This window comes from Pinus tabuliformis, chromosome X (assembly GCF_031772625.1).
Source record: "Pinus tabuliformis cultivar Carrire ecotype Pingquan chromosome X, CPIR1, whole genome shotgun sequence".
NCBI classification, from domain to species: Eukaryota; Viridiplantae; Streptophyta; class Pinopsida; order Pinales; family Pinaceae; genus Pinus; species Pinus tabuliformis.
This window is the reverse complement of record NC_142308.1, coordinates 246,156,940-246,184,162: the sequence shown is the minus strand read 5'-3', so window position 1 is coordinate 246,184,162 and position 27,223 is coordinate 246,156,940. Positions and strand designations below refer to the sequence as shown.

The 27,223-nt window shown below is 41.9% G+C and overlaps 1 protein-coding gene across 5 annotated transcripts in view; it reads right to left on the bottom strand.

Moving 5' to 3' along the window:
• Positions 1-27,223, bottom strand: part of LOC149139294 (sugar transporter ERD6-like 16) — a 145,020-nt gene that overhangs the window by 80,084 nt on the left and 37,713 nt on the right. The window lies entirely within an intron of this gene.

Below are 27,223 nucleotides of genomic sequence, written 5' to 3'. Positions count from 1 at the left end.
CATTAAAAATAATTAACTATTTTAATAAAATTGTCTCCCGGAAGAATTTCCCAAAACGATTTCTGGGTATTGTGGAATGCATGTGTCCAAGCCCCCCTTGCAAATTTTGAGACTTAGAGCACATCCGATGCTACCAGAAATCAACACTCCCTCTTCGCGAGGAATGTGCTCTAGCAATGCACCCTGCAGAAGCATCACCCTGTTCTGTAACATCTCCCTCTGCGTTGTTGATGTCTGACATCACTGCCCACCAACTACTGCGCAAAAGCTGCATCCATACTGTTTCTGATCCTGCCACTGCCAACACTACAACTTCCTACCACTGCAATTGAGAAACCACATGTTTCTGTTACTGAAATGGATTCTCTAATATACCCATCTGCTTTCTGAACTGGATGAACTTAGCTCTTCCTAGAGCTTTTGTGAGTACGTCTGCTACTTGATTTCTTGTGGAGACATACTGCAACTGTACTGCTCCATGCTGAACATAGTCTCAGATAAAGTGACATCTGATATCAATGTGTTTCAATCGATCATGAAATACTGGATTCTCAGAGAGCTTAATACAAATATGCTTATCGCAGAAAATACTGGTCGCCTCCATCCTTTTCCTGAACAAACTCACAAGCAATTTTCTAAGCCATATAGCTTCGCACGTAGCTATGTTGGCCGCCATATATTCAGCTTTTGCTGAGCTTAGAGCTACCGACTTCTGCTTCCTGTTGCACCAAGAGATCATTCCTGATCCAACACTGAAGCAATACCCGGAGGTACTTTTCTAGTCTACTGAACTACTTGCCCAATCTACATCTGTGAATCCATTCAATCTGACGTCATCTTCTCGGGTGTATTTCAACCCATATCCGATTGTTCCACGCACATATCTAAGAATGTGCCTAGTTGTTGCCCAATGCACCCTTTTCGGTTCCACCATGAATTGACTAAGGGTGTTGACAGCAAAGAAAATGTTTGGCCTAGTGTTGACAAGATACATGAGCGACCCAATGAGTTGTTTGTACAAGGTGGGGTCCACCTCCTTGTCTCCTGATGCATCTATTTTCTTCCAGTTGGTGATCATGGGCGTAGCCATGGGCCGACAATATTGCATTCTGAATCTCTTCAGAATCTCTATAGCATATCTTCGTTGCCCAAGGAAGATCTCCCCATTCTTCTGCCAAACTTCCAACCCTAGAAAATATGCATCAACCCCATATCCTTCATGTTGAATTATGCTTCAAGATTCTTCTTGCAATCCTTTATGAGCCTAGATGACCCTATTAGAAATAAGTCATCCACATATAATACCAGAATAAGTGGCTCATTTTCCACCATTAGATAGTAGAGATTGGGATCAGCATCACTCTTGACGAATCTCAACTGCTTCAAGTAACTATCAATCCAACCATACCATGCTCTGGGTGCCTACTTGAGCCCATACAGGGCTTTCTTTAACCTACATACATGAGTTCTATTTTCATGAGTTTCGAAGCCTTCGGGTTGTTCTATATACACCTCTTCTTCTATCACCCTGTTCAAGAATGTTGTCTTGACATCCATCGAGTGAATCTACCATCCCATTTGAGCTGCTAGGGATATAATGGATCTGATAGAGGTATATCTAGCTACTGGGGTGAAGGTCTCCTCATAGTCTATTCCTTCTTTTTGTGCGTACCCTTTGCTACGAACCTAGCCTTGTACTTCTCTATACTGCCATCTGCAACATACTTGACCTTGTAGATCCATCTTGATCCTACAATTGATCTATACTCTAGCCTAGGTACCACTTCCCAGACATCATTCATCATGATAGAACTATACTCTTCTACCATGGCATCCACCCATGGTGTTGTATGACTTCCTGAAAGCTAGAGGGTTCTTCAACCTGTGCTACCAAGGCTTGGTGCCTGTCTCATTGTCTACGCTGCCTCTTCTCGGTTCTAGGAGCTCCGACAAACTCCTCTATGTCCCTCAACGTTTGTCGTACTTCTCTACTGGTTCTGCCACTGGTGGGAGGCTTGATCAAATCCCCCTCTTGTTCCTGTTGTTCCACCTGCTGAGAACTACTTGGATTTCCTTCTTTTGAGGAAATACTGGTGCTGGTCACTGTGCTCGTTCCAAGTGTTCCTCCTGCTTGTCCTCCTTGCTGCCCCTACTGCTGCTGGACTAAAGAAACATCTACTGATTGATCTTCTGTTGGCATCTCTCGGGATTTCTTGAAGGCTCTATCCTCCATGAACTTCGCATCTTGTCTTACTACAATCTTCCTGCTGCTAGGAATGTAGATTTTGTATGCCTTCAAGATCTCGCTATATCCTACGAGGTACCCCTTTTCTCTAGTTTGATCTAGTTTACTACGCTTCTCGTCTGGTATGTGACAATATGCCACACTTCTGAATATTCTAAGATGATTGACTTCCGGCTTCTTTACTGTGAAGACACCTTCAAGCGTTTTCTTCCCCAAAGCTCTATGAGGAGTTCTATTCTGGATATACACCGTTGTGTTCCAAGCTTCTGCCAATAAGAATCTAAACAAATCCTAATCATACAACATAGCCTTTGTCGCCCCAACAATAGTTCTATTTTTACGCCCTACTACTCAATTCTGCTCCGGATTATATGGAGTTGTCCATTCTCTTTTGATGCCCTCCTTTGCGCAGAAATTTGTGAAGTCTTTGTCTGTATGTTCTCCACCATTATCTGAACGCAATACTTTTATCTTCTTCCCTGTCATGTTCTCAACGAGAGCCTTAAACTCTCTGAATCGATCAAAGACCTCATCCTTGGTCTTTAAGAAATAGATTTAGGTTTTTCTAGAGTGATCATCAATAAAGGTGACAAAGTATTCACCACCACTAAGAGCTCTTGTGGACATTAGACCACAGATATCTCAGTGTATCAATCTCAATACACCCTCCGCTCTGTTTTTACTCCTGGAAAAAGTTGCTTTAGCGTACTTCCCTAGTACGCATCCTTTGCATATATCATCATGCTCAGTACTAAGGACTGGAACTCCTATAACAGTCTCTCTGAGCATCCTTAGTGCTCCATGGTGTAAGTGTCCCATTCGCCTGTGCCATAGCTCATTCAATTCCTTTTTGCCATTAAGATTGTTTCCTATTAGTTCCATTGGAGACTCGAGCTGCAACCTATACAATTTGTTGCTTCGAGCTCCAATTTGTCTTTTCTTCTTCCAACTTGGATGTTTGACATATACTTTCTTTCCAATGAAGTATACATCGTATCCCTTGTCCTGTAACTGGGACACTGAAATCAGATTCATTCCTAACCTGGGCACATGCAGAACATTAGTGGCTCAGATGTTGGTTCCTGCTTCCGTCTGAAATGCTATGGTGCCTCTCCCTACTGGAGTACACTTCGTTCTGTTTCCCATAGTAATCTGGAAGTCCATTTGCTCTTCTTGATAGCTTGAGAAATATTCTCGTACTCCAGTCATATGGGCTAAAGCCCTGCTATCAATGTACCAAACATCTGTTGATGCTGAACTTGACAAACATGCGAATTCTTCTTCTAATCTAGAAGATAATCCAGAGACATCTTGATTTTCCATCCTTCTTTGTGCTATTTTCCTATCGATCTCTGATGCTTTTTTGCCCCAGCAACTGCTGCAAAAAAGACTGCATCTTCACCTGAAGACTACTCTGCGCTGAAGCTTTTGTGCTACTCCCTCTGTCACTGGCAATTTCAACCTAGAAATCTTCCTCTTTGTCGACTCACTCAGAGAGATTTTCTTATGAAAAATTTTCCCCTTCTAGACTGGACTGCACAATTCCTCTGGGGATTCGACTTTCTGCCTATGCAGTAATTTCGAACTCCCTCCTTCTCTTCAATGTTGGCTCTTCCAGTCTGCACTTTTGCTTAACTCAGATCTGATACCATGTGAAAATTTCTAAATAGAAATCCAACTACAGTGACTGATATTATTTCTTCTACTTATTAATTCATAAATAAGTTATTCACAGCGTTTCTATGGCAAATATCGAAATAAATTCTACTGCAGCCTTCACAATTAAAACACTGCGGAAAGTAAATGCAAGAAAAAATACTAGCACAAGTATAATCACAATGACAGTTTTTTTTGCACAATTGTCCCTGGAAAAACCCAATGTGGGAAAACTAGTGCAGCAGATGAGGGTTTCTTTATTAATCTTCAGCAAAAATCTCATGTACAAGATAAAACCAATAGAATAGAAGAGGAATCTCCATGAGAAATTTACTGACTATTCTCTCACACTTCACGGCGAGATTCTGATCTCGGAGAGGACTTGCTGCCCCCTCTGTGTCTCACTGCGTCAGCTTCTGCGTGGGGACTGCGCAGTCTCAGCCTCTGCGCTGTCCTTCTGTGTCACAACCTCTGCATTGTCCCTTCTCTGCTCTGCATCTTCTGCTCCTGCACTCCCGACTGATGCTGCTACCCTCTCTCTCCTCCTCACTTGCAACTCTCCCTCTGAATCGATTTCCTCTTGTCGAACTTCGACCAGTGAGAAAATCGATCTTACTCAGGTAACTGAGTATCTGCCTAGTGTGTCTTCCAAATGCCCATCAAAGTCCTTATAATCCTCCAGTTGAGAACCAACGACCCAGATTAGATTCTAATCAATGGCTCAGATCATTTGGACTTGATCTTCGTCTTCTTCTAGAAGTTTCACCCACAGTTAGATTAATACCCTTTAATTATTTTAATTTCCTAAGTTTAGACTTAGGGACCCATTAAAAATAATTAATTATTTTAATAAAACTATCTCCGGGAGAAATTTCCCAAAACGATTTCTGGGTACTGTGGAATGCATGTGTCCAAGCCTCCCTACGAATTTTGAGACTTAGAGCACATCCGATGCTACCAAAAATCAATAATAACAAATCTAGGTCACAAGCCGACCTAGTAGCCAATGTAATGAATCAAATCTAACCCACATGTGTGAGCCAAAATAGTAGATATGCTAACGTCATGCATGCATGAGACCTCTTAGGGCTTGCATTGAGGGCTAAAGGTGCCATATGATGTGTACAGGCCCTCTAAAATCATCTCCTAGGGGTTGGGCCCTGGGTCTTTGTCAAACTCCTTTGGTGGACCCCAATTTTGGTTTTGGGGCACAAGAGTGGTCACATGGGTCTCTAGGTGGTCAAGATGCATGTCTTTACTCCAACGCTGAGGGCTCTCAAGGTGGTGCTAGCCCTCCCATGTCTCAAGGTGTGAGACCATCCTCCTCTAGGCCTTGGATTTAGTTTCCAGCCCTCATGAAGTGCTAAGTCGGCTGGGAGCATACTTGGTCTAGGTGCATCATCCAGTAAAGTCATCAAGGTAGAGAAAATTGCTAGAACATTGTGGGTTCTGGAGGTGCCCATGGCTATATGTGATGCTCTACTACTGCCCGAAGACCCATGACTATCAACGCCTCACCTGTGGGTGCCAATATGCTCTAATGAAGAACTTGGGCCCCAATTAAGTTGCCCAAGCCATGATGAAACCACCCGAAAATTACACACAATATCCAGTGCTAGCATCTAGATCATTAGGTACATTTAATCATTATTGTATCTGGGTGAACCAAGCTTGCAAGTAATGCACAATTTGATACTTCAAATAGGTCTTCTCTTTTAAAATTAAGGCTTTGAACTCTTTTTAGTGTTATCTCTTGTTACCCACCATTTTGTGGGTGAAATCCCTAGGAGAAAAATTTCTCCAAGATGGTCCTCAGTCGGTAGCCAGCAGCCCCTTGCAGCCACTTACTAGCTCATTGTGCCATTTCTTCGCCACCTGAGCCAGCCATATGGTCCCCCGCCCATCTGCCATGATCGTATGTTGGAAGGTGGGCCTCCCGAACCTAGGTATGCCTTTTCATTTGGTAACTGAGTATTGTAGTTTGCTTATCATGGACACTTCTGGGCATGGATTAATGGTGCAATTTGGCGAAAATAATGGGTTAGGTCTGTGCCCTTGTCCCCTAGACCCCTTTTGGATATTAACCTTGCATTCTAGTCCCGTGGGATCTCTTTTACTGACCATTTGGCTTTAGGGATGGTATTTCATGGGAAACCCCGATTTTGGTTGCGTGGTCCCGCTCCCTTATATGCTTATATTACCCTCTTTCCACTCATTATTACCCCATTCACAATTTCTGCCACCTAGGTCCACATTCCTCCACCAAGTCCACATAGGGTTAGCTGGCCCCTTCCCCTTGCCCACACCTTGGGTTAGGCTCAGAATGTTGCCCTGGAGGTTGATGTAGCTAAAAAGAAAGCTAAAAGCATATTTGGCCACATTCAACAAGAAAATGTACCAAAAATGCAAAAGATGGTTGGGACAAACACATTTAGCAGATGGGAAAAAGCCAATACATGAGCTCTACCCCATCATCATGGCCATCACCCTAGTTCCTACAGGTTCTATGAACCTCCTTCATCATAAAGGAACCCATGATTGTCCCCACCCCTAGTGGGCAATGAACCGCCCTACCTTAAAAGGGGTTATTCACTGCCATATCTTATGCATCATGCTCTTACCCCTTGAGCCCCAAGCAGTTAAGCAATGAAAAATCATAAAAAAGCAAAAGGCATATAAAGAAGGGTGGAAAAATAAAGGTCAAGGCACCTCATGTACCACGATTGCTCCCTCCTATACATTATAAACCCAAGTGTGGGCTTCCCTTTTATTAGCTACCCTTGTACCCAAGCATGTGGCTAGGGCTGCCCCTTCTCATCCCTTACTTCATTCAGCTATCTATCACATGCCACCACCTTTTGAAGGATGTGTCTTGAATATATTATCCCCTTTAGAAGTAGAAACCACCTATAGGATTCTTGGTTAACCCCATTTGGAGTTTAGGAGACATTAGCACATCCCGAAGCCCATTATGGAAGGGCAAGACATTATGAAGTCCCCACCTATGGTCCATGATTGGTAAGCTCATTTACTCAATTTCTCTAATGACTCGTTGTACTGGAAGGCTAGGGGACGCATTGGATCTTATGCAAGATTGTAGATGGTCTCCATCTTGGGTTTGGTCTCCCTCTACGGGGTCCTAATCCTCCAGAGAGCTGCATTGGCACATGTAGGGTGTGTGTTGAGAGCCATGGGACTCCACAACAGCAGACAACACTCCATGGATCCCCACAGCCATTTGGAGATTGCTCGTGGTTCACTTATTGGATGAGGAAGATGCACCTGATCCATCATGCCCAGTTGGCCCCAGATTTGCACCATACACTTGGCAGATGATCCAAGACTTGCACGATGATGTGGCATCACCTACACCATCATCCTAGCCCTTGCAGGCGATCTACAAGCATCTTCGATTTGTTTGGAGACCCATGAGAACACTTGTGTGCCCCCACATGTCATTTGGAGCACCACAAGTTATTACAAGGGACCAACCCCTTGTCCACTGCTTTTGAGGGTCCTACTCTTCCTTATGGCACCCATGGACCTCATTAAGCCTCTTAGAGGGCCCTACGACATGCATAGATCATTATTTGACCTCTTGAGAGGCGTATTATTTCATTTATGAGCTAGTTTGGTGGGCTTGTCACCAAAAGTTGGATTATTAGAATATTATTTTATTTTTGGGGCTTATGTAGACCAAGGAGGCTAATTCGAACTCCTCATTAGTGTATAAATATAAGTGAGATGAGTTCATTATCTCATCATCACTTTGGATTGGATCGTTTCTCTCTCTTGACAATTTCGCACTTTTTTTAGAGGATGAATTGGAGCTTTGTGGATGAATTTTAATGTGTGGATATTGGTCTATCTTATCTTGGAGCTTCTCTTTTTTCAATTGTGGATGGTTGGATATATTTGGTTACATGCTTTTAATGTTATTCTTGTTTTACTTTTCCATATACATTGGACTAGGATTTTCACTATTTTTAGGACTAATTGCTGCATGTATTAACTGCTTTAAATTGTGGAATTTTGTCTCTATTATAACATCTCTCAATGTATGGGCCATGTAATGTGAAAGAAATATCCTAGGGGTAATTCTATCAACGAATTGACCTTGATAAGCCATCTTCTTTGCAGATCGAAGTATAAAAGCGGCAAGATTTCTTCTCTTCGACCTAGAAGGCTAACGAAGTGGTCTTGAGGCCTCCTTGACTGGGAATAAAAGATCCTCACTCATATTCATCAGAGACTCCATTCTCCCAACACTAAGGCACTAATCTATCAAGAGGTGGTCACCTAAAATCATATCTTTTCACCTTTTCCGAGGTTTAGCCAAGTTGGGTCACCTAGGGAGTCATTTTCCCAGCAAACTAACCATCTAAAAGGTTCGATCTCTTAGAGTCTCCTATGCTGGTGTTTCCTCAATACCTCCTCCAAATTTGAGGCCATTCTGATACTGGAGTTGTGAGAAAAGCCAATCCCTAGCTTTGGGATCAAACTTTGTCCTAGCATCCCCAAAGGCTAGTACCTTATTGGATCAATTCAAACCTTTAAGTGGATATTCTTTCTTTGATCCATTTCCATACCTTTTCTAGGTTAGGGACATCATTGGTTGCCATACTCTTCTCCCCTACCCTAGACTGGGTCCACTTGGTCCCGTGTGGTCCCGTTCCTTTGAAAAGACAATTCTTCAAGAACCATCCGGGATACCAATTTCAACAAGGATTTTAGGGATTGGGAAATTCCTTCATAAGTCATATCCCATAAACCTAACCCTCAAATCCTTCCTTCCTTTCCCTAGAAGACATTGTACCTTGCTTAGAAAGCAAGAAAACTCTATCTTTCTAACTCTTCCGAGAAAGGGATTATTTGGGTCACTCCACATCCTTTCATTGGCTTATCATTCATCGGTGACTCCTTAATATACCGAGTCTCCTCCCATCAGTGAAAGTCTATAAATAGAAGGGAGCCTTAGCTGAGGTGACAATGGGCTAAGTCTCCATTTGTTGCCCTTGGTCTACCATTTGCCCTTTAGGGATCCCCCTTAGGTCCCCTGCTAGTTTGAGCAGTAACATTTTGGCGTCATTTTCGAGGACACGAAACGTGTGTTTTGTTCCCCATATGACATACTAACATATCATTATTGGCGACTCCATTGGAAGAACGAAGCCCTAGTTCTTCATTGAACTTTAAGGTCAATGCTTGTAGGGTGAAGCAAGCATTTTTCTAGGCATCTTTAATTTCACCTTGGCGACTCCTACATATTTTTCATGTATACCTCAAATAGGTTGTCTTTCTTTGATAAATTTCCCACTTTGGACATTGCTAGCATCCCTGGGCATCCTAATCATGTCGCGGGAAGGATGGTACGTGGGGTGCCCGTGTTTGATGGTGATCCACTCTTTGCAATTGACCACATAGAAAGATTTAATGCACATGCTTCAAGAGAGAAGGTTGTTCACCAAGATGTCCTTATGTTATTGTTCATGGGATCTCTCGGTGGTCATAACTCATGGCTGCATGATCATGAACCTAGGAGTATCTCATCTATTGAAGAGTTCATTGATGGCTTTCTTAGACATTTTCAAGTACACCCTACATTAAGCATCCAAGAGGAAGCCTTCATCGAGCATCATCAAGACATTAAGAATCTAGGTAATGAGCAAGAAGACGAGTCCTCCTTGGGTCCACATGATGAAAATGATGATTTTGAGGACACATGTGTTGGGAAGGATGAGTTTATGGAAAGTGAAATTGAGACCAACCTTACCTTTCTCAAGGATATTACTCCCGATGAATCCTATTTTGAAAACCTTGAGAAAGATGATCCCATTAGCCCCTTGGAAGATGACATTGAAGATTATTTCCACATTGAAAAGGAGAAATGGGAAATTGTTGGTCCTCAATTTGATTGTGCTCCCATTTACGACACTGACAAGGAGGGTGAGGATGAGATTGGTCTTCCCTTCCCCTCAGGCACTATTTATGATGGCATACCCATTGATACCCTTGGGAAAGAGAATCTTCATTTGCATTTGCATAAAGAGGGGCAGTAGGAAGTGATCAATTTTCCTTTTAGGAGAGACCTAATCCTTGATACTAAGAAAATTGGTAAGGCCCCCACTTCTCCTGAGTATGATTCTATGTTCAGATCACTTGAGCCTTTAGATTATGATTTTGGGAAAGCAAAACCCGTTGTTGAATACAATACTTCTTTTTCCCTTTTTCCTATTGGTCATCATCTTGGGTCTTCATCAAGTGATTCCCTCACCCCTAGTCATATGATCTCAAGTAACTGTGAGCCCTTTCCCCCTCTCGAGTATAGTGTCAAGGAAAAGCCCATCATTGATTATACTTTTCCTCCTTGGACGCACCCTCAAGGTTTTGATCACTCCATAGTCTCCCCTCTCCAGTGTAATCATCATGTGCAACCTACTTGTGTTTCTCCATCTCGTCGGCCTCCCTTTCCCGCTAATCATAACCCGATGACGGCCATAAAAATGTTGCACGAAGCAGGGACGAAATGGGGACGTTTTTTGGAAGCGGGGACGCGGAAGCGTCATTTTCCAAAAATCTAGGAAGCGAAGCGTCTGCTATATATATATATATATATTTATATTTATATTTTTTTGCATTTATACTCAAAACAAACATCCCAAATACCAAATTAGTTGTAGAAGACATGAAAACATGAATATTTTTGCATAAATCAAGATAGATATAGCATCCATTGTACATTAATGATTAATTATTCGAGCATCAACCATTTAGATGCATCAACCATCTAGAATCTAGATTCTTCTCCTCCTGTCTAGCCTTTGCCTCTACCTCGATTGTCTAAGGATATTAGTCAACATTGCCCAATTTTGATCAAACTACCTAATTCAAGACTTAAAATATGGTAGAAAAAGCTTAACATGCTTGATCGATGATTTTGACTTGATTGAAAAGTAATTTTTTGCTAAGGGCATGACAAAGGAGTTCAACAATTAACACCACCAACACTAGGGTACATATAGGGCTTGGTGCTCTTGATTAAATGCTAATCACATACCTTCATACTTGATATAATCTAATGAAATGCCACAATTCCATTGATCCTGAATTCTTGAAAACTGTTAAGTCTGCTGAATTTTGAATAGGATATGAAATTCTATTTTCTCCATATGAAGTCCAATGAGGTTGGAACCACTCTCAAACATCCTGAGTCATTTCATGGTAATGTTAAAAATTTAAGTAAAAGGATGAAAATGAAAAATAAAGGAGAATGTCACTTTTACTTTAAGAATTTAACATTACCATGAGGGAGTATCTGCTATATTTATATTTTTTTTATATTTTTTTGCCTTCATTCCTCACCCTAACCCAAGGTGGAACCACCCCCAATATGCAAACTCACCTAAAATTAAAAAAAAAAAAAAAAAATCGATTTTATAAATTGCGCGGCACTTTTTCCGGAAGCGTGTACGCTTCCAGAATTTCTAGGAAGCGTCCAAAACAGGTGGAACTGTGTTTCCGAATTTTGGAGTCGCGCTTCCGGGGACGCTCCCTGTACGAATCCGTATGGGACGCGCTTCAGGCATTAGATCCGGGGGGGGACGTTTCCTGCAACATTGGGCCATAACCCATGACGTAAATAATAAGGACAATGGTGGAAGTGATATGTCGGAGGTCACCATCCATCGAAAGTTTATGAGCTTGGTTGTTGACATCTCTATATTTTGGTTGCAAGAGAAGATCTCATGGACTAGATTACATCCTTTTCTTACCTCTTCTCACATAATCATCCATATGTGGGCATCATATTTTCCCACCTCCCGCCCACAGCATCCTCCATGTGTTTGGGTTTGCATTCGCTTTGGGACTTGCTGCATGAGTAATCATATAGGCAGGCATATTTATATTGACTTGATGATATGTTGGTTGCACTGGCTTTATGATTACACTTAATAATAGCTTCGTCATATGCATGTTAGGGTAGGATGCATTGCATGCTCATTTTCACATTAGAATTAATGTCATATGATATTTCTCATGGTAGATAGATGCATATTTGCATATTTTATTTTCTGTTGATTTTATGGCCTAACATATAGCATGTGCGATCATGAGATGCCGCGAAAGCATGCTGCCCCATGTTTTTCATCTATCATATGTGCAAGTGACAGGTCTATAGTAACCAAGAGATTGTTGGAGTTCTCGTGACCTCCCATTCGAGTAGCTTCGCCCACTTCTTCGAGAGATCACGTCCCAGTTGGAGCCAGATGTTACCCACCATTTTGTGGGTGATATCCCTAAGAATTTTTTTTTCTCCAAGATGGTCCTTAGTTAGCAGCCAACAACCCCTTGCAGCCACCAGCTAGCTCATTGTGCCATTTCTTCGCCACCTGAGCCAGCCATGTGGTATATCGCCCATCTTCCATGATCGTATGTTTGAAGGTGGGCCTCCTGAACCTAAAGGTATGCCTTGTCATTTGGTAATTGAGTATTGTAGTTTGCTTATCATGGACACTTTTGGGCATGGATTAATGGGGGGATTCGACGGAAAGAATGGTTTAGGTTTGTGCCCTTGTCCCCTAGAGCCCTTTTGGATATTAATCTCGCATTCTACTCCCGTGGGATCTCTTTTACTGACCATTTGGGTTTAGGGATGGTATTTCATGGGAAACCCCTTTTTTTGTATGGTACCGTTCCCTTATCCGCTTATATTACCCTCTTTCCACTCATTATTACCCCATTCATCATTTCTCCCACTTAGGTCCACATTCCTCCACCGGGTCCACATAGGGTTAGCTCACCCCTTCCCTTTTCCCACACCTTGGGTCAGGCTCGGAATGTTGCCCCAGAGGTTGATGCAACTAAAAGGAAAGATAAAAGCGTATTTGGCCACATTCAACAGGAAAATGTACCAGAAAATGCAAAAGATGGCCGGGACAAACACATTTAGGACGTGAGAAAAAGCCAATACATGAGCTCTACCCCATAATCATGGCCATCACCCTGGTTCCTACAGGTTCTATGAATTTCCTTCATCATAAAGGAACCCATGATTGTCCCAACCCCTGGTGGGAAATGAACTGCCCTATCTTAAAAGGGTGTATTCACTGCTATATCTTATGTATCATGCTCTTACCCCTTGAGCTCCAAGCAATTAATCAAAGAAAAATCATAAAAAGGCAAAAATCATATAAAGAAGGGTGGAAAAATAAAGGTCGGGGCTCCTCGTGTACCATGATTGCTCTCTCCTATACATTATAAACCCAAGTGTGGGCTTCCCTTTTATTAGCTACCCTTGTATCCTAGCATGTGGCCCAGGGTTGCCCCTTCTCATTCCCTACTTCATTCACCTATCTGTCACATGCCACCACCTTTTGAAGGATGTACCTTGAATATATTATCCCCTTTAGAAGTAGAAACCACCTATAGGATTCTTGGTTAACCGCATTTGGAGTTTAGGAGACATTGGCACATCCTGAAGCCCATTATGGAAGGGCAAGACATTATGAAGTCCCCACCTATGGTCCATGATTGGTAAGCTCATTTACACAATTTCTCTAATGACTTTTTGTACTAGAAGGCTAGGGGATGCATTGGATCTTATGCAGGATTGTAGATAGTCTCCATCTTGGGTTTGGTCTCCCTCTACGGGGTCTTAATCCTCCAGAGGGCTACATTGGCACATGTAGGGTGTGCGTTGAGAGCCATGGGCCTCCACAGCAGTAGACAACACTCCATGGATCCCCATAGACATGTGGAGATTGCTCGTGGTTCACTTATTGGATGAGGAAGATGCACCTGATCCATCATGCCCAGCTAGCCCTAAATTTGCACCATACACTTGGTAAATGATCCAGGACTTGCACGATGGTGTGGCATCACCTACACCATCATCCTAGCTGTTGCAGGTGATCTACAGGCATCTTCGATTTGTTTGGAGACCCATGAGGACACTTGTGTGCCCCCACATGTCATTTAGAGTACCACGAGTTATTACAAGGGGCCAACCCCTTGTCCACTGCTTTTGAGGGTCCTACTCTTCATTATGGCACCCATGGACCTCATTATGCCTCTTAGAGGGCCCTACGACATGCATAGATTATTATTTGACCTCTTGAGAGGCTTGTTCTTTCATTTATGAGCTAGTTTGGTGGGCTTATCACCAAAAGTTGGATTATTAAAATATTATTTTATTTTTGGGGTTTGTGTTGACCAAGGAGGCTAATTCGAACTCCTCATTAGTGTATAAATACAAGTGAGATGAGTTCATTATCTCATCATCACTTTGGATTGGATCTTTTCTCTCTTGACAATTTCACACTTTTTCTAGAGGATGAATTGGAGCTTTATGGATGAATTTTGATGTGTGAATATTGGGTTATCTTATCTTGGAGCTTCTCTTTTGTCAATTGTGGATGGTTGGATATATTATGTTACATGTAAGTACATGCTTTTAATGTTATTCTTGTTTTGCTTTTCCATATACATTGGACTAATATTTTCGCTATTTTTAGGGCATATTGCTGCATGCATTTACTGCTTTAAACTGTGGAATTTTGTCTCTATTATAGCATCAGTCAATTTATGGGCCATGTAATGTGAACAAAATCTCATAGGGGTAATTCTATCAATGAATTGACCTGGATAAGACATCTCATTTGCAGATCGAAGTATAAAAGCTGCAAGATTGCTTCTATTTGACCTAGAAGGCTAGCGAAGTGGTCGAGGCCTCCTCGATTGGGAAACAAAGATCCTCACTCATATTCATCATAGACTCCATTCTCCCAAGATTAAAGCACTGATCTATCAAGATGTGGTCACCTAAAATCATATCTTTTCACCTTTTCCGAGGTCTAGCCAAGTTGGGTCCCCTAGGGCATCATTTTCCCGAGAAACTACCCATCTAAAAAGTTTGATCTCTTAGATTCTGCTGTGGCGTTTTCTCAAGACCTCCTACAAATTTGATGCCATTCCGACGGTGGAGTTGTGATAAAAGCCAAACCTTAGCTTCGGGATCAAACTTTGTCCTAGCATCCCCAAAGGTTAGTACCTTATTGGATCAATTCAAACCTTTAAGTGGATATTCTTTCTTTGATCCATTGCCATACCTTGTCCAGGTTAGGGACATCACTGGTTTCCATACTCTTCTCCCCTATTATAAATTGTGTCCACTTGGTCCCGTGTGGTCTCGTTCCTTTGAAAAGATAATTCTTCAAGAACCATCCAGGATACTAATTTCAATAAGGATTTTAGGGATTGGAAAATTCCTTCATAAGCCATATCCCATAAACCTAACCCTCAAATCCTCCCTTCCTTTCCCTAGAAAACATGGTGTTGAAGAATCTAGGGCAATGAGGTTTAGTATGATTCTTCTTTGCTTGATAACAATTTGTGAAGCACTTTTACAATTCTCTTAGCTTGATCTTCTTATTATTAGTGTGTGTGTCTCATCAAACTGCTACCAAAAACATAAAGACAAGAACACAGATGTTGGCTCTCTGCCAGGGCAAAAACCTCTCTTTCTTAGAGAGGAAAACCCTTCGGTAAGTTTCTCTTATTGAAGCTTCTTATTGATCACTGCCAAACCCTAGACCCTTGACTAGGATGTCTTCCACGCACTAGTCAAGTTCTTCCTCTTTTCTGTACTTGGTTCCCCGGCACATAGACTTCCTCCTTCCGGCACTTTGTTCTCCAACACTTCATCCTCTTTCTTCGATCTTTATCTAGAGATATACCTTGCTTATGTGAGCTTCTTGATATGACATTCTTCTTCTCTTCTTACAAATGTTCTTTACTTGTGGAGACACCCTCCTCTTGATCCAACGAGACTCTTCTTGAAGTATAGGTGTATGACTGTACAACTGCCCTAGTTTTCCCACGTGTAGTACGTACCCTAGAGAATTAGGGTCCTTTTCCTTCGCTAGAGAGATAGGCTTCTTCGCTTGACTTGGGAGGCCTTATAGGCCTAGTTTCAAGCCCAAACAACACTAGTTCATGGACTATTTGTCCCTACTATCATACCCGCAGACTTGACCTCCTTTACTTCACATGTGTGACTGTTTCTAGCTCTAGAAATAGTCCTCTTCACTTCGGTTTTCCTCCTCCTTCCTTCGCTGCACTAGGAGACCTCTTCTTCGTCCTTCGTTGCCCTTCTCTTGCCTCTTTTCTTTGCATATTTCAGAGATGATTTTCTTGACGTTGTAATGGAGTGGACAACCTCTAATATAGAGGATTGTCCCTCCTTTTAGGCCAACTAGAAGGCCGACTTCAAGATTGTTTGCAAGCTAACTTGTTATGCTTGCTTCAGATGGCTTCTTTGGTGGTGTCACATGCTTGGAGGAGACTCTTTGATGGTGCCTTTGCTTTGGAGGAGGCTTGAATTTGCTTGGAGAGGTATTCTTTGACTTCTATACAAACATATACATGGTGCAACATGCCCTTAAGGTCTTCAACATTTTCTTTTGACTATTTGACTCACCTAGAGCACTTTAACTTGTGCTAGACCTATTTCAATGAGCAAGTAACTCATTGACTACTGAAGTTTCTAAGTTTACTTAGTTTAGAAACCCTTCATACACTTTTTCTGATTTATTCCTACCTAATTGTTATTTTTCTTTAACAAGTTATTTGCAAAGTAAATACTGAAAATAAACACCAGTGCATGCTCAACATATTACAGATCAACAACTAAAAGAAACAAGAACAAACACACCACATGACACCATTATTTTTGGACCAATGTCACCGAAAAACCCAATGCGGGAAAACTGGTGCAACGATCTGAGGGTTTTCTTATTAAGCAATATCAGAGTACAATCTAGGTGCCGAAACTGGCCTACCCAACAGAGAATTTCCTTAGCAGCTATACCTCACAGTTTGAGAGAAATCTCCTGGCTGAAACCCTGGAAAATCCTTCCGACAGCTCCTCAGCACAAAACTACTCTGCAACCCCAGCGTCTGCCCAATCTGGACTACGTCAGCCCCTCTCTGTCTCATGTTGGCCCTGTGTCAGCCTTTCTTGGCCTGCATCAGCCCCAGGAGGCCCTGTGTCAACTTTCTGGGCCTCTACGTCAGACACGCTGGCCTCTCTGGTGCTCTGCACAGCACTTGGCTGCCTCTGCGTGGCCCTATGTGAGCCCTTGCTGGCTTTGCATCACTCTCATTGGCTGCTACGCTGCTCTCCCAGCACAATCTCTGCCTTCTCTATTTCTCTGTACTCAATGCCCCTCAGCGTCTCTCCCAATCACTGATTCTATTTCTCTTCACAAACCCCACTCTAGAGAATAGAATGACTAATCACTCTGGTGTATTCTCCAAGTGACCCTCAAGCATCCTCTTATACTTTTCTTGTTGACATTTCAACAACTGATATTAAGTCCCTAATCAATAGCTAAGATTAGATCTGGCTTGATCCATGTCTTTTGGACCACTGTTAATTTTTGGTATGTTCTATGCTAGAGCATTTTATCTAATTTCTTTTCCATATTAGCAATCACATCAACATAAAGTAAACTGTAGATAGAACATAAATATAAATCACAGAAGACAAGCCAAGTCAAGAGGACACAAGATGTGGCACAAGCCAGGGACAAACCCCACAATGTGTGGGGAAACCCTTGATCAATTCTTCTTTTATTTTCTTCAAAGTTCAACAAAGAAGGAGAGAGAGAGAGATAGTACATTTACAACAGAAGTCGACTCTTTGACTTATCTAGATCTAGCATTCGATCATATCGTATGATGGTGAGATCAATTGAAGACATTATGCTTCAACTGATTCTCAAGATGACTCCTTCACCTATCATCATGCTGCATCTGGTCCTCTAGTTGCACCACTGCATACTGTACCATGCTATACCAATCATGATCAAGATCATGCTGCGCTGCACCCAAATATCATTGAGTTGTTCTCAACATCATGGATCTGCACCCATCTGATGTGTACTCAATGACTGTTATGCTGCTTCCATATTGCTATCTCAAATCAGCAAGTATGCTGAGAATGACAGATCCAGTCTTCTCATTGGGATATACTACTATGTTGAGTTAGTACAGCTGTAGGGTTTCATAGATCTTCTTTGCCACAAGAATACGATGTCATTTGATCCCATTCATGGAGATGAATACCACCAAGGAGGATTGTGTTCATCACCGAAGCTTTGGGTAGTCCAAGGTACTGTTGTCTGATACAGGGATATCATTTTGAGACCAAAGAGATTTCTGCATCCTTATATAAAGATTGTCTTGATTCATCTATCCGAGATAGATATGAAATGCCTAGATCACATACATCTCTTTTATGCTTTCTTCATACAGGAATATCACTGAGACAGCTACAGGAATACCACCTGGATCTTCATCAATGCCAATATAACCAGACAGTGAGGAGGCCAAAACTTCTGCGTATAACTGTCTTTATGATCTGCGTATAAGAGTCTTGACTGTGGCTATATGACAACAGATTCATCCTGGCTGCCATCTACTGCTCCATCATGGCTGCCATTTATGCTTGCGTCTGGATCATGTATGATCTGTGGCTATATACCCGAAATTTCAGAGAGGAAGAATGTGAAGTTCTTCTGCGTTAACAGGTCTTCATTAACTGAGTTAACAGGTCTCCATTACAGCGTATAGGGTTGCATGAACAGCGTATTGAACAACGTATCATTCTTCTTGAACTGCGTGTATGAACAACATATCATGCTTCCTGAACTGCGTGTATGAGCTGCGTATAGTTACCAGATATAACTGCGGGTTGCATATGAGACAGCGTTCCAAATTGCAGGTTCATATGACTAGTGTGAATATATATAACATTGGACAGCGTGATATATGAGACAACATGTATATATATAAACTGCATGTTAATTATTCCTAGCGTATAAATGTCATGACAGCGCATAGGGTCCAGCTTACAAGATTACTGTTTGCATCCCCATAAGCCTGTGGCTTACTGCGGCTAGGGCTCCATGAACAACGTTACCATCAATAGCATATAAGAGAATTTCTGTGTGCAGCGTAATAGTCCTCTTCTTAGCAATGAGTTAGAGCATCATTTGACTGTGTATATGTGTCTTCATGACTACGTTGAAGGAGTCTCCTTGTCCCTGTGTTGGATCCGCATACGTTGGCTAAGGCATCATCAAACAAGGACATCGTATTCTTTTTGTGACTCTCCTTCTCCAAAAACCCAACACATGGAGAGGAGATCACATCAAGAATGTCTATTGAAATGACTTCAAGTCCTCTATATTTATACTAAAACATATATGATGAATAGTCATGACATTTGGGATTCCTGAGCCTACGTAAGAGCTGGTCTGCTAGATAATAAAACCATAATCTAAATAAATTCATATCTCCATAAATACATATTGGAATCGGATGATCTTTGGATCAATCCTACACCTCTCGACGAGAGGGATCCAATAAAAATATCAGTTACCATAAATAAGCTGACCCACATGGAGTTTGGCCCTAGTTTCCAATTTAACACTCCCTCTCAACTAGGGAGAACTCCATCCGTTGATCCATAAGTCCGACTGTACTATCTCTGCCATCAGTGCCCTGCACTGCTCTGCTTGGCTCTGCTCAGCTCTGCTTTGCTCAGCTCAGCTGGCTATGCTTTGCTCTGCTAGCTCTACTCTGCTCAGCTCTACTCAACTCTGCTCTGCTCAGCTCTGCTGGCTCTGCTCAGCTCTGCTGGCTCTGCTCAGCTCTGCTGACTCTGCTCAGCTCTGCTGAACTATGAAGAAGAAGAATTGATCGAGAATGAGTCATATCATTCTCCACTAACCCGAAGTTAGTCTTAGAGTGCATACCACTGGTCCCAGACCAGTCTCAACTGACCCGAAGTCAGCTTGATAGTAAGTACCACTCCTACCACTGGTCCCAGACCAGTATCGCAGTCTTAGAGAGTGTACCACTGGTCCCAGACCAGTCTCAACCGAACTGAAGTCAACGTCATAGTATGTACCACTCTCACTGGTCCCAGACCAGTACTGCACTAACATGAAGTCAGTCTCGGAGTATGTACCACTGGTCCTAGACCAGTCTCAACCGAACCGAAGTTAGTGTCATAGTAGGTACAACTCCTACCATTGGTCCCAGACCAGTATCGCAGGCTCAGAGAGTGTACTACTGGTCCCAGACCAGTCTCAACCGACCCGAAGTCAGCGTCATAGTATGTACGACTCTCATTGGTCCTAGACCAGTCCTGCACTGACACGAAGTCAGTCTCGGAGTATGTACCACTGATCCCAGACCAGTCTCAGCCGACCTGAAGTCAGCGTCATAGTATGTACAACTCCTACCACTGGTCCCAGACCAGTATCATTGATCCCAGATCAATGGAGGTCATCCTAGCGCAGGGCGTATAGTAGATACAACGATGCGTCCATCGGTACTACTATGGTCCCTAACTTCATTTCCCTGCTCATTGATCAGATGAGAGGTACTTCCCATGAGTCCCAGACTGCATGGGTAGGATGCCTCGACAGGAGAACTAATAAATCCTGTCCTCACAAGAGAACACATCAATCCTGCTACAATCGCCATGGAGAACACATCAATCTAGGCTGCCATGGAGAACACATCAATCCAGGCCTCACAGGAGAACTAATCATCCTGCTACACAGGAGAACGAATCATCCTATTCCACAAGAGAGTGAATCATCTTGTCCCACAAGAGAGCAAATCATCTTGTTCCAGTGCACACCACCAGGGGAGGGTGAGTCACTGTGTGGTCGTATGTTGCTCCAGTAAGAACCGCAAGTCCCCGAGAGCTCCCAGAGCTCAATGTATGCAACATGCGGGACCCTTTTACAAAGGTCTCTCGATGACTCCAAGTCGTTCAGGAAAATCACAAATTTGATCTTTCCTCGGGGCTCTGACCTGTACATCATCTCAGAGTGATGGAGCCTCCTTGATCATCGACTTACCATATCCCAGATAAGGCAGTATTTGATGTCTCTCTGTTGGAGCAATTGTCAAATACGGGATTCCTCAATAATCAAATCCCACCTCTGGTCGTCACAGAGAAAAACAACTCACTTAAGAGCTTCCGCAACCATGCAGCTTCATACGAGATCATACTTGTAGCCATGTATTCGGTCTTGGCAGTGCTTATAGCGACCGACTTCTGCTTCCTGCATCGAAGCAGAATCCAAAGAGAACCAGCACTGAAAAGTGCTCTAGTGATCCTCCACACTGCCTGCCCATTCAGCATTCGAATAATAATGCAATTTCATCTTTCCAGCAGAGTATCTCAATCCATGAGAGATTGTGCCCTAAAGATATCTCAAAAGATTCTTGGCACCAATCCAGTGAGGCTCAACCAAATATGAGCACACCATGCTAACTGCAAAACATATGTCCAGACGAAGGTTCACCAAGAACATCAATGCGAATGAGTTTATGAAACTCAGAGGCATTCCCAAAGCTTGGTCCGTCATCACTACCATATAACTTACGATCCTCGAGGTAGTCACAGGCTTGTAGTTTATCATTCCGCATCTGGAATCCAACTCCCTCTGTCTTCTACAAATGAGAGGGTCTGCACCTGTCAGACATAGGTGCCGGTATGAGAGGTCTATCATCCTCAACCTTCGGGTAAAGGTTTGGATCGGTTTCACTCTTAGTGAATCTCAGCTTCATCTGACAGCTATCAATCCTCTCATATTATGCCTAGGGTGCTTTGCTTCAAGCCATAGAGGGCTTTCTTCCATCAGCATACATGAGATTCCTGATCATCAATCTCAAACCCCTCGGGTTGTTCCAAACCTGTGGACCTGCTACATGAGGGGGAATGGTCCCCTTGTAAGATTTTCCTTCGGTACATCTCAGACATGTACCTTCATGCTCTTTTTGAATTCAGGCATCTCTGTCACCATCTGACTCACAGACCTTCGGTGCTGTGTCAATGGACATGGTCCCCAGTGGACTTCCTGCAACTTGATACAACCCTGAACTCAAAAACATCTTTGAAAATTCAATTTTCAAACACGTACCTTTCCATTGATAAGTGCCACCCTGTAACCTTTGACTTCCATTTCTGAGATCAGGTACATAAAAGAGATTTTGGGGTTCCTTGCTTTCGAGGAAGAGTCGACCATTTCCTTGATGACCTGCATTACTAGTCATTCCTTTGATCATGTCCCAGGAATGATTGTTATCTTCATCAAGAGATGTGTCTCTGCCATTCGGACACTCCTTTGCATAACGGTCGAACTTATTTCAACAAGGCATCCGCCTTTCCTTCCACCCTTAGATCCAAACTTCCCAATGAAGTGATCTTTAGATGGGCCATTAGAAACTTCCGCTGCGCCATTCTGATAACATTCTCTGCTTCAACTTCACCCTAGGTGAATTATGAGGAACCCATTGATCCTTCTGTCTTGTCCCAACTATCTTCGGTGATTGCTCTTTCATTCTTTCTTGGGCATTGTCTTCACCTCAGCTCTAATTCCATGTTAATTTTTGTTATGTTCTATGCTAGAGCATTTTATCTAATTTCTTTTCCATATTAGCAATCACATCAACATAAAGTAAATTGCAGAAAGAACATAAATTTAAATAACAGAAGACAAGCCAAGTCAAGAGGACACAAGATGTGGCGCAAGCCAGGGACAAACCCCACAATGTGTGGGGAAACCCTTGATCAATTCTTCTTTTATTTTCTTCAAAGTTCAGCAAAGAAGGAGAGAGAGAGAGATAGTACATTTACAACAGAAGTCGACTCTTTGACTTATCTAGATCTAGCATTAGATCATATCGTATGACGATGAGATCAATTGAAGACATTCTGCTTCAACTGATTCTCAAGATGACTCCTTCACCTATCATCATGTTGTATCTGGTCCTCTAGTTGCACCACTGCATACTGTACCATGCTGTACCAATCACGATCAAGATCATGCTGCGCTGCACCCAAATATCATTGAGTTGTTCTCAACATCATGGATCTGCACCCATCTGATGTGTACTCAATGACTGTTATGTTGCTTCCATATTGCTATCTCAAATCAGCAAGTATGCTGAGAATGACAGATCCAGTCTTCTCATTGGGATATACTACTATGTTGAGTTAGTACAGTTGTAGGGTTTCATAGATCTTCTTTGCCACAAGAATATGATGTCATTTGATCCCATTCATGGAGATGAATACCACCAAGGAGGATTGTGTTCATCACCGAAGCTTTGGGTAGTCCAAGGTACTGTTGTCTGATACAGGGATATCATTTTGAGACCAAAGAGATTTCTGCATCCTTATATAAAGATTGTCTTGATTCATCTATCCGAGATAGATATAAAATGCCTAGATCACATACATCTCTTTTATGCTTTCTTCATACAGGAATATCACTGAGAGCTACAGGAATACCACCTGGATCTTCATCAATGCCAATATAACCAGACAGTGAGGAGGCCAAAACTTCTGCGTATAACTGTCTTTATGATCTACGTATAAGAGTCTTGACTGTGGCTATATGACAACAGATTCATCCTGGCTGCCATCTACTGCTTCATTGTGGCTGCCATCTATGCTTGCGTCTGGATCATGTATGATCTGCGGCTATATACCCGAAATTTCAGAGAGGAAGAATGTGAAGTTCTTCTGCGTTAACAGGTCTTCATTAACTGAGTTAACAGGTCTCCATTACAGCGTATAGGGTTGCATGAACAGCGTATTGAACAGCGTATCATGCTTCTTGAACTGCGTGTATGAACAACATATCATGCTTCCTGAACTGCGTGTATGAGCTGCGTATAGTTACCAGATATAACTGCGGGTTGCATATGAGACAGCGTTCCAAACTGCAGGTTCATATGACCAGTGTGAATATATATAACATTGGACAGCGTGATATATGAGATAGCATGTATATATATAAACTGCGTGTTAATTATTCCTAGCGTATAAATGTCATGACATCGCATAGGGTCCAGCTTACAAGATTATTGTTTGCATCCCCATAAGCCTGTGGCTTACTGCGGCTAGGGCTCCATGAACAACGTTACCATCAATAGCATATAAGAGAGTTTCTGTGTGCAGCGTAATAGTCCTCTTCTTAGCAATGAGTTAGAGCATCATTTGACTGTGTATATGTGTCTTCATGACTACGTTGAAGGAGTCTCCTTGTCCCTGTGTTGGATCAGCATACGTTGGCTAGGGCATCATCAAACAAGGACAGCGTATTCTTTTTGTGACTCTCCTTCTCCAAAAACCCAACATGTGGAGAGGAGATCACATCAAGAATGTCTATTGAAATGACTTCAAGTCCTCTATATTTATACTAAAACATATATGATGAATAGTCATGACGTTTGGGCTTCCTGAGCCTACGTAAGAGCTGGTCGGCTAGATAATAAAACCATAATCTAAATAAATTCATATCTCCATAAATACATATCGGAATCAGATGATCTTTGGATCAATCCTACACCTCTCAACGAGAGGGATCCAATAAAAATATCAGTTACCATAAATACGCTGACCCACATGGAGTTTGGCCCTAGTTGCCAATTTAACAACCACGCTAACACATATTCATATTAATACACATTAATATTGTATTTTCCCTAAGTTTAGACTTAGGGACTCCATTAAAAATATTAATTATTTTAATATCTCCTTATCTGTTTAGAATCTGCCGAAACCCTTTCTGAGTATTGGAGATCTCATGTGCCCCAACCTCTCCACCAAATTTCGTGGCTAGAGCACATCCGATGCTACCCCAAATCAACATTGACATATTGAATAAATACAAATATCAAAAGTACATTTATGAAGACCGAACCTAGTTCCATTTCCTTCAACACTCCCTCTTAACTAGTGAGGTATTCATACAACATTACAAGGTGTTTGGCTATGTTTCAATCTTGAAAAATTCACATAAGAGAAACTGGATTGGCAATCCATCTGTTATAGAATCATAGTAACCAACATTGTTTCCACAACAAGGCCTTGACTAATAACACTATCTCTCAATAGATCAGAGCACAATGTTGGCAAGACCAATGACTTATAGACACCTTAGCCATTGTCTCTCAAGGTACATACCCACCCGAGTGGTCACTGAGCATGACCTTCTAGGACTATTCTTATCTTGGGTTCCCAGACCTCAAAGAATATCGGTCCTCTTGCCTACTCTTGTCTTGGATGCCCTACACATCCTCAAAGAGTATCGGATGCCAGATGATTACCCAATCCTCCCATTCTTTCTTCCCAAGTGAAGAAAAGAGTGTTGTGTCTATCACTTCCTCTTAATTGAGGAAGACATGCCCAAGTATCCTCTGACAAGGTACTTGTCCAAGTTCCTTTGTAATTGGGAACTTGTCATAACTCCCTCTTAGCTAGGGACTTGTATCAGCAACTTCTTCTTTGTGAGTCCTTCAACTGCTTGATCTTCTTCTTTCCTTCGATGTCATGAAGTCTTGGTTCGAACTTCCTTTTGGTAGGGCACCATCCATCGATCACTTTCCTTCCTGGTTTGTCATGTCAGGGCTTCCTTCGTGGAAAGTGGCCTTCTTATCATATATCAGGTTCTCTTGTCATTTGGTTATTCCTTTTCATCTTGTCTATGCTTCGGACTACTCTTCAGATGGATGCTTCTGTGTACTTGCTTGTTCCCATGCTTTGATCTAGTAGCCCTTCATGACTTCATTCTGATATTGCTTCAACATTAAATGGTGCTTTAATGGATGGCTTCTTCACCATGACATCTTTGTAGAGTAGAGCCAGTTATTTGCACCTTTCATATCTCCAAGGCCTTCATAGGTGTTAAGGGTCCTTTGGATCCTTTTCTTCCTTTGTCAAAGTTGTCATGCCTTCTTTTGGGAGATGTCTTCAAAGTATCTTGTCAGATAGTGATTCTTGGTGATCATGGTGTTCTTCACATGCTTGATCTCTTTCTTCATTTGCTTCTTCTTAGATAGATTGGTCAACCACTTTCTGCTTCTTGTGAGAGCACTTCCTCATTGCTTGCTTTTAGAGCTAGTCAACATTTCTTCTTTACTTGCTTCTTAGTCAGCGATCTTATACTCCTTATGTGAGTATTTTCTTTTGTTGACCTTCATTGCATTGTAGTATATGCCTTCGAACATGTCATTGGTGAAAGAGATTCTTTCCTATTTGATCATGTTATAGAACTATTCCCATGACCCCATAATATACAAATGATAACATGACTAAAATTTGATGCATACATACCTCATCTTGATTCTCCTTTGATCATCTTAGCTTCATTTGGTTGTCCTTGATGTGGCCCTTCTTGCTCCATCTTAGCTTGCCTGCATATCATCCTTTTCTTGAATCCCATGAATGGGACTCCCAATGAGACATCTGCTTCTGTTTATGAATCTTCTTTTGAAGTTTCCATCGTAGGATCTTGAAGACCCTTACCCTGCAAATGTTTCTTTCCTTTTGATGATGGAGGTCTTCTAAGATTCTTAATCATGATCAATTTTCTTTCATTGTGGATGAGTTCCTATTCTGAGTATGCTCCTTCTACATGAATATCTTGAGCTATATCTACCATGCTTCTATATTCTAGAAGATATTTTTAACCATGCATTTTGTTCTCATTTACAAATTCTCTCTCTACAGGAGTATCTAGAACTCTATGCACTTCATGCTTCTAGATTCTAGAAGATGTTTCTAGCCATTCAATTTTATTCTATTCCTACATGCTCCTATACTACTCAAAACTTTGAAAGAAGACTTTAAGTAAAGAAGTAGACTTAGTCATAGTAGAGATCCGGAGGATCTTCCTTCTTTTGCTTCTTGTCTTCTTCTTTTATTTCTTGAGTCATATGAGCTTCTTCCCTTTTTCTCTTGTTGTTGTCCTTCTTAAGTTTAGGACAATTCCTTTTGTAGTGTCCATATTCTTGGCATCCAAAACATTGGATTTGGACATGTCTTTGTTGTTTGTTCTTCATGGACCAAATTTGCCAAATTTTCCCTTTCTCTTGGCCATGGTAGCAAGTGCGTGCACCTTTGATCCCACATCTTCCTCAGCTTTGAGTCTAGATCCCTCTGTCTTGCATAGAGACTACATTTCACTTAGTGTGGTAACTTCCTTCTTGGCATTTATGCTTGATGTGAAGTTACCCCAGTCCTCAAGAGCATTGAGTACTATGGTTGTCATTTCTTTGTCGAACATGACTTCCCCTAACTCTTGAAGTTGGTCCCTCATCTCAAAGATTTTATTGAAGTAGGGAGTTATTCCTTCCTTTGTTATCTTCATCTTGTACAATTCATTCCTTAGAGATATCACTTCTCTTGCTGTGGATACAGAGAATAACTCTACTAGCTCATCATAA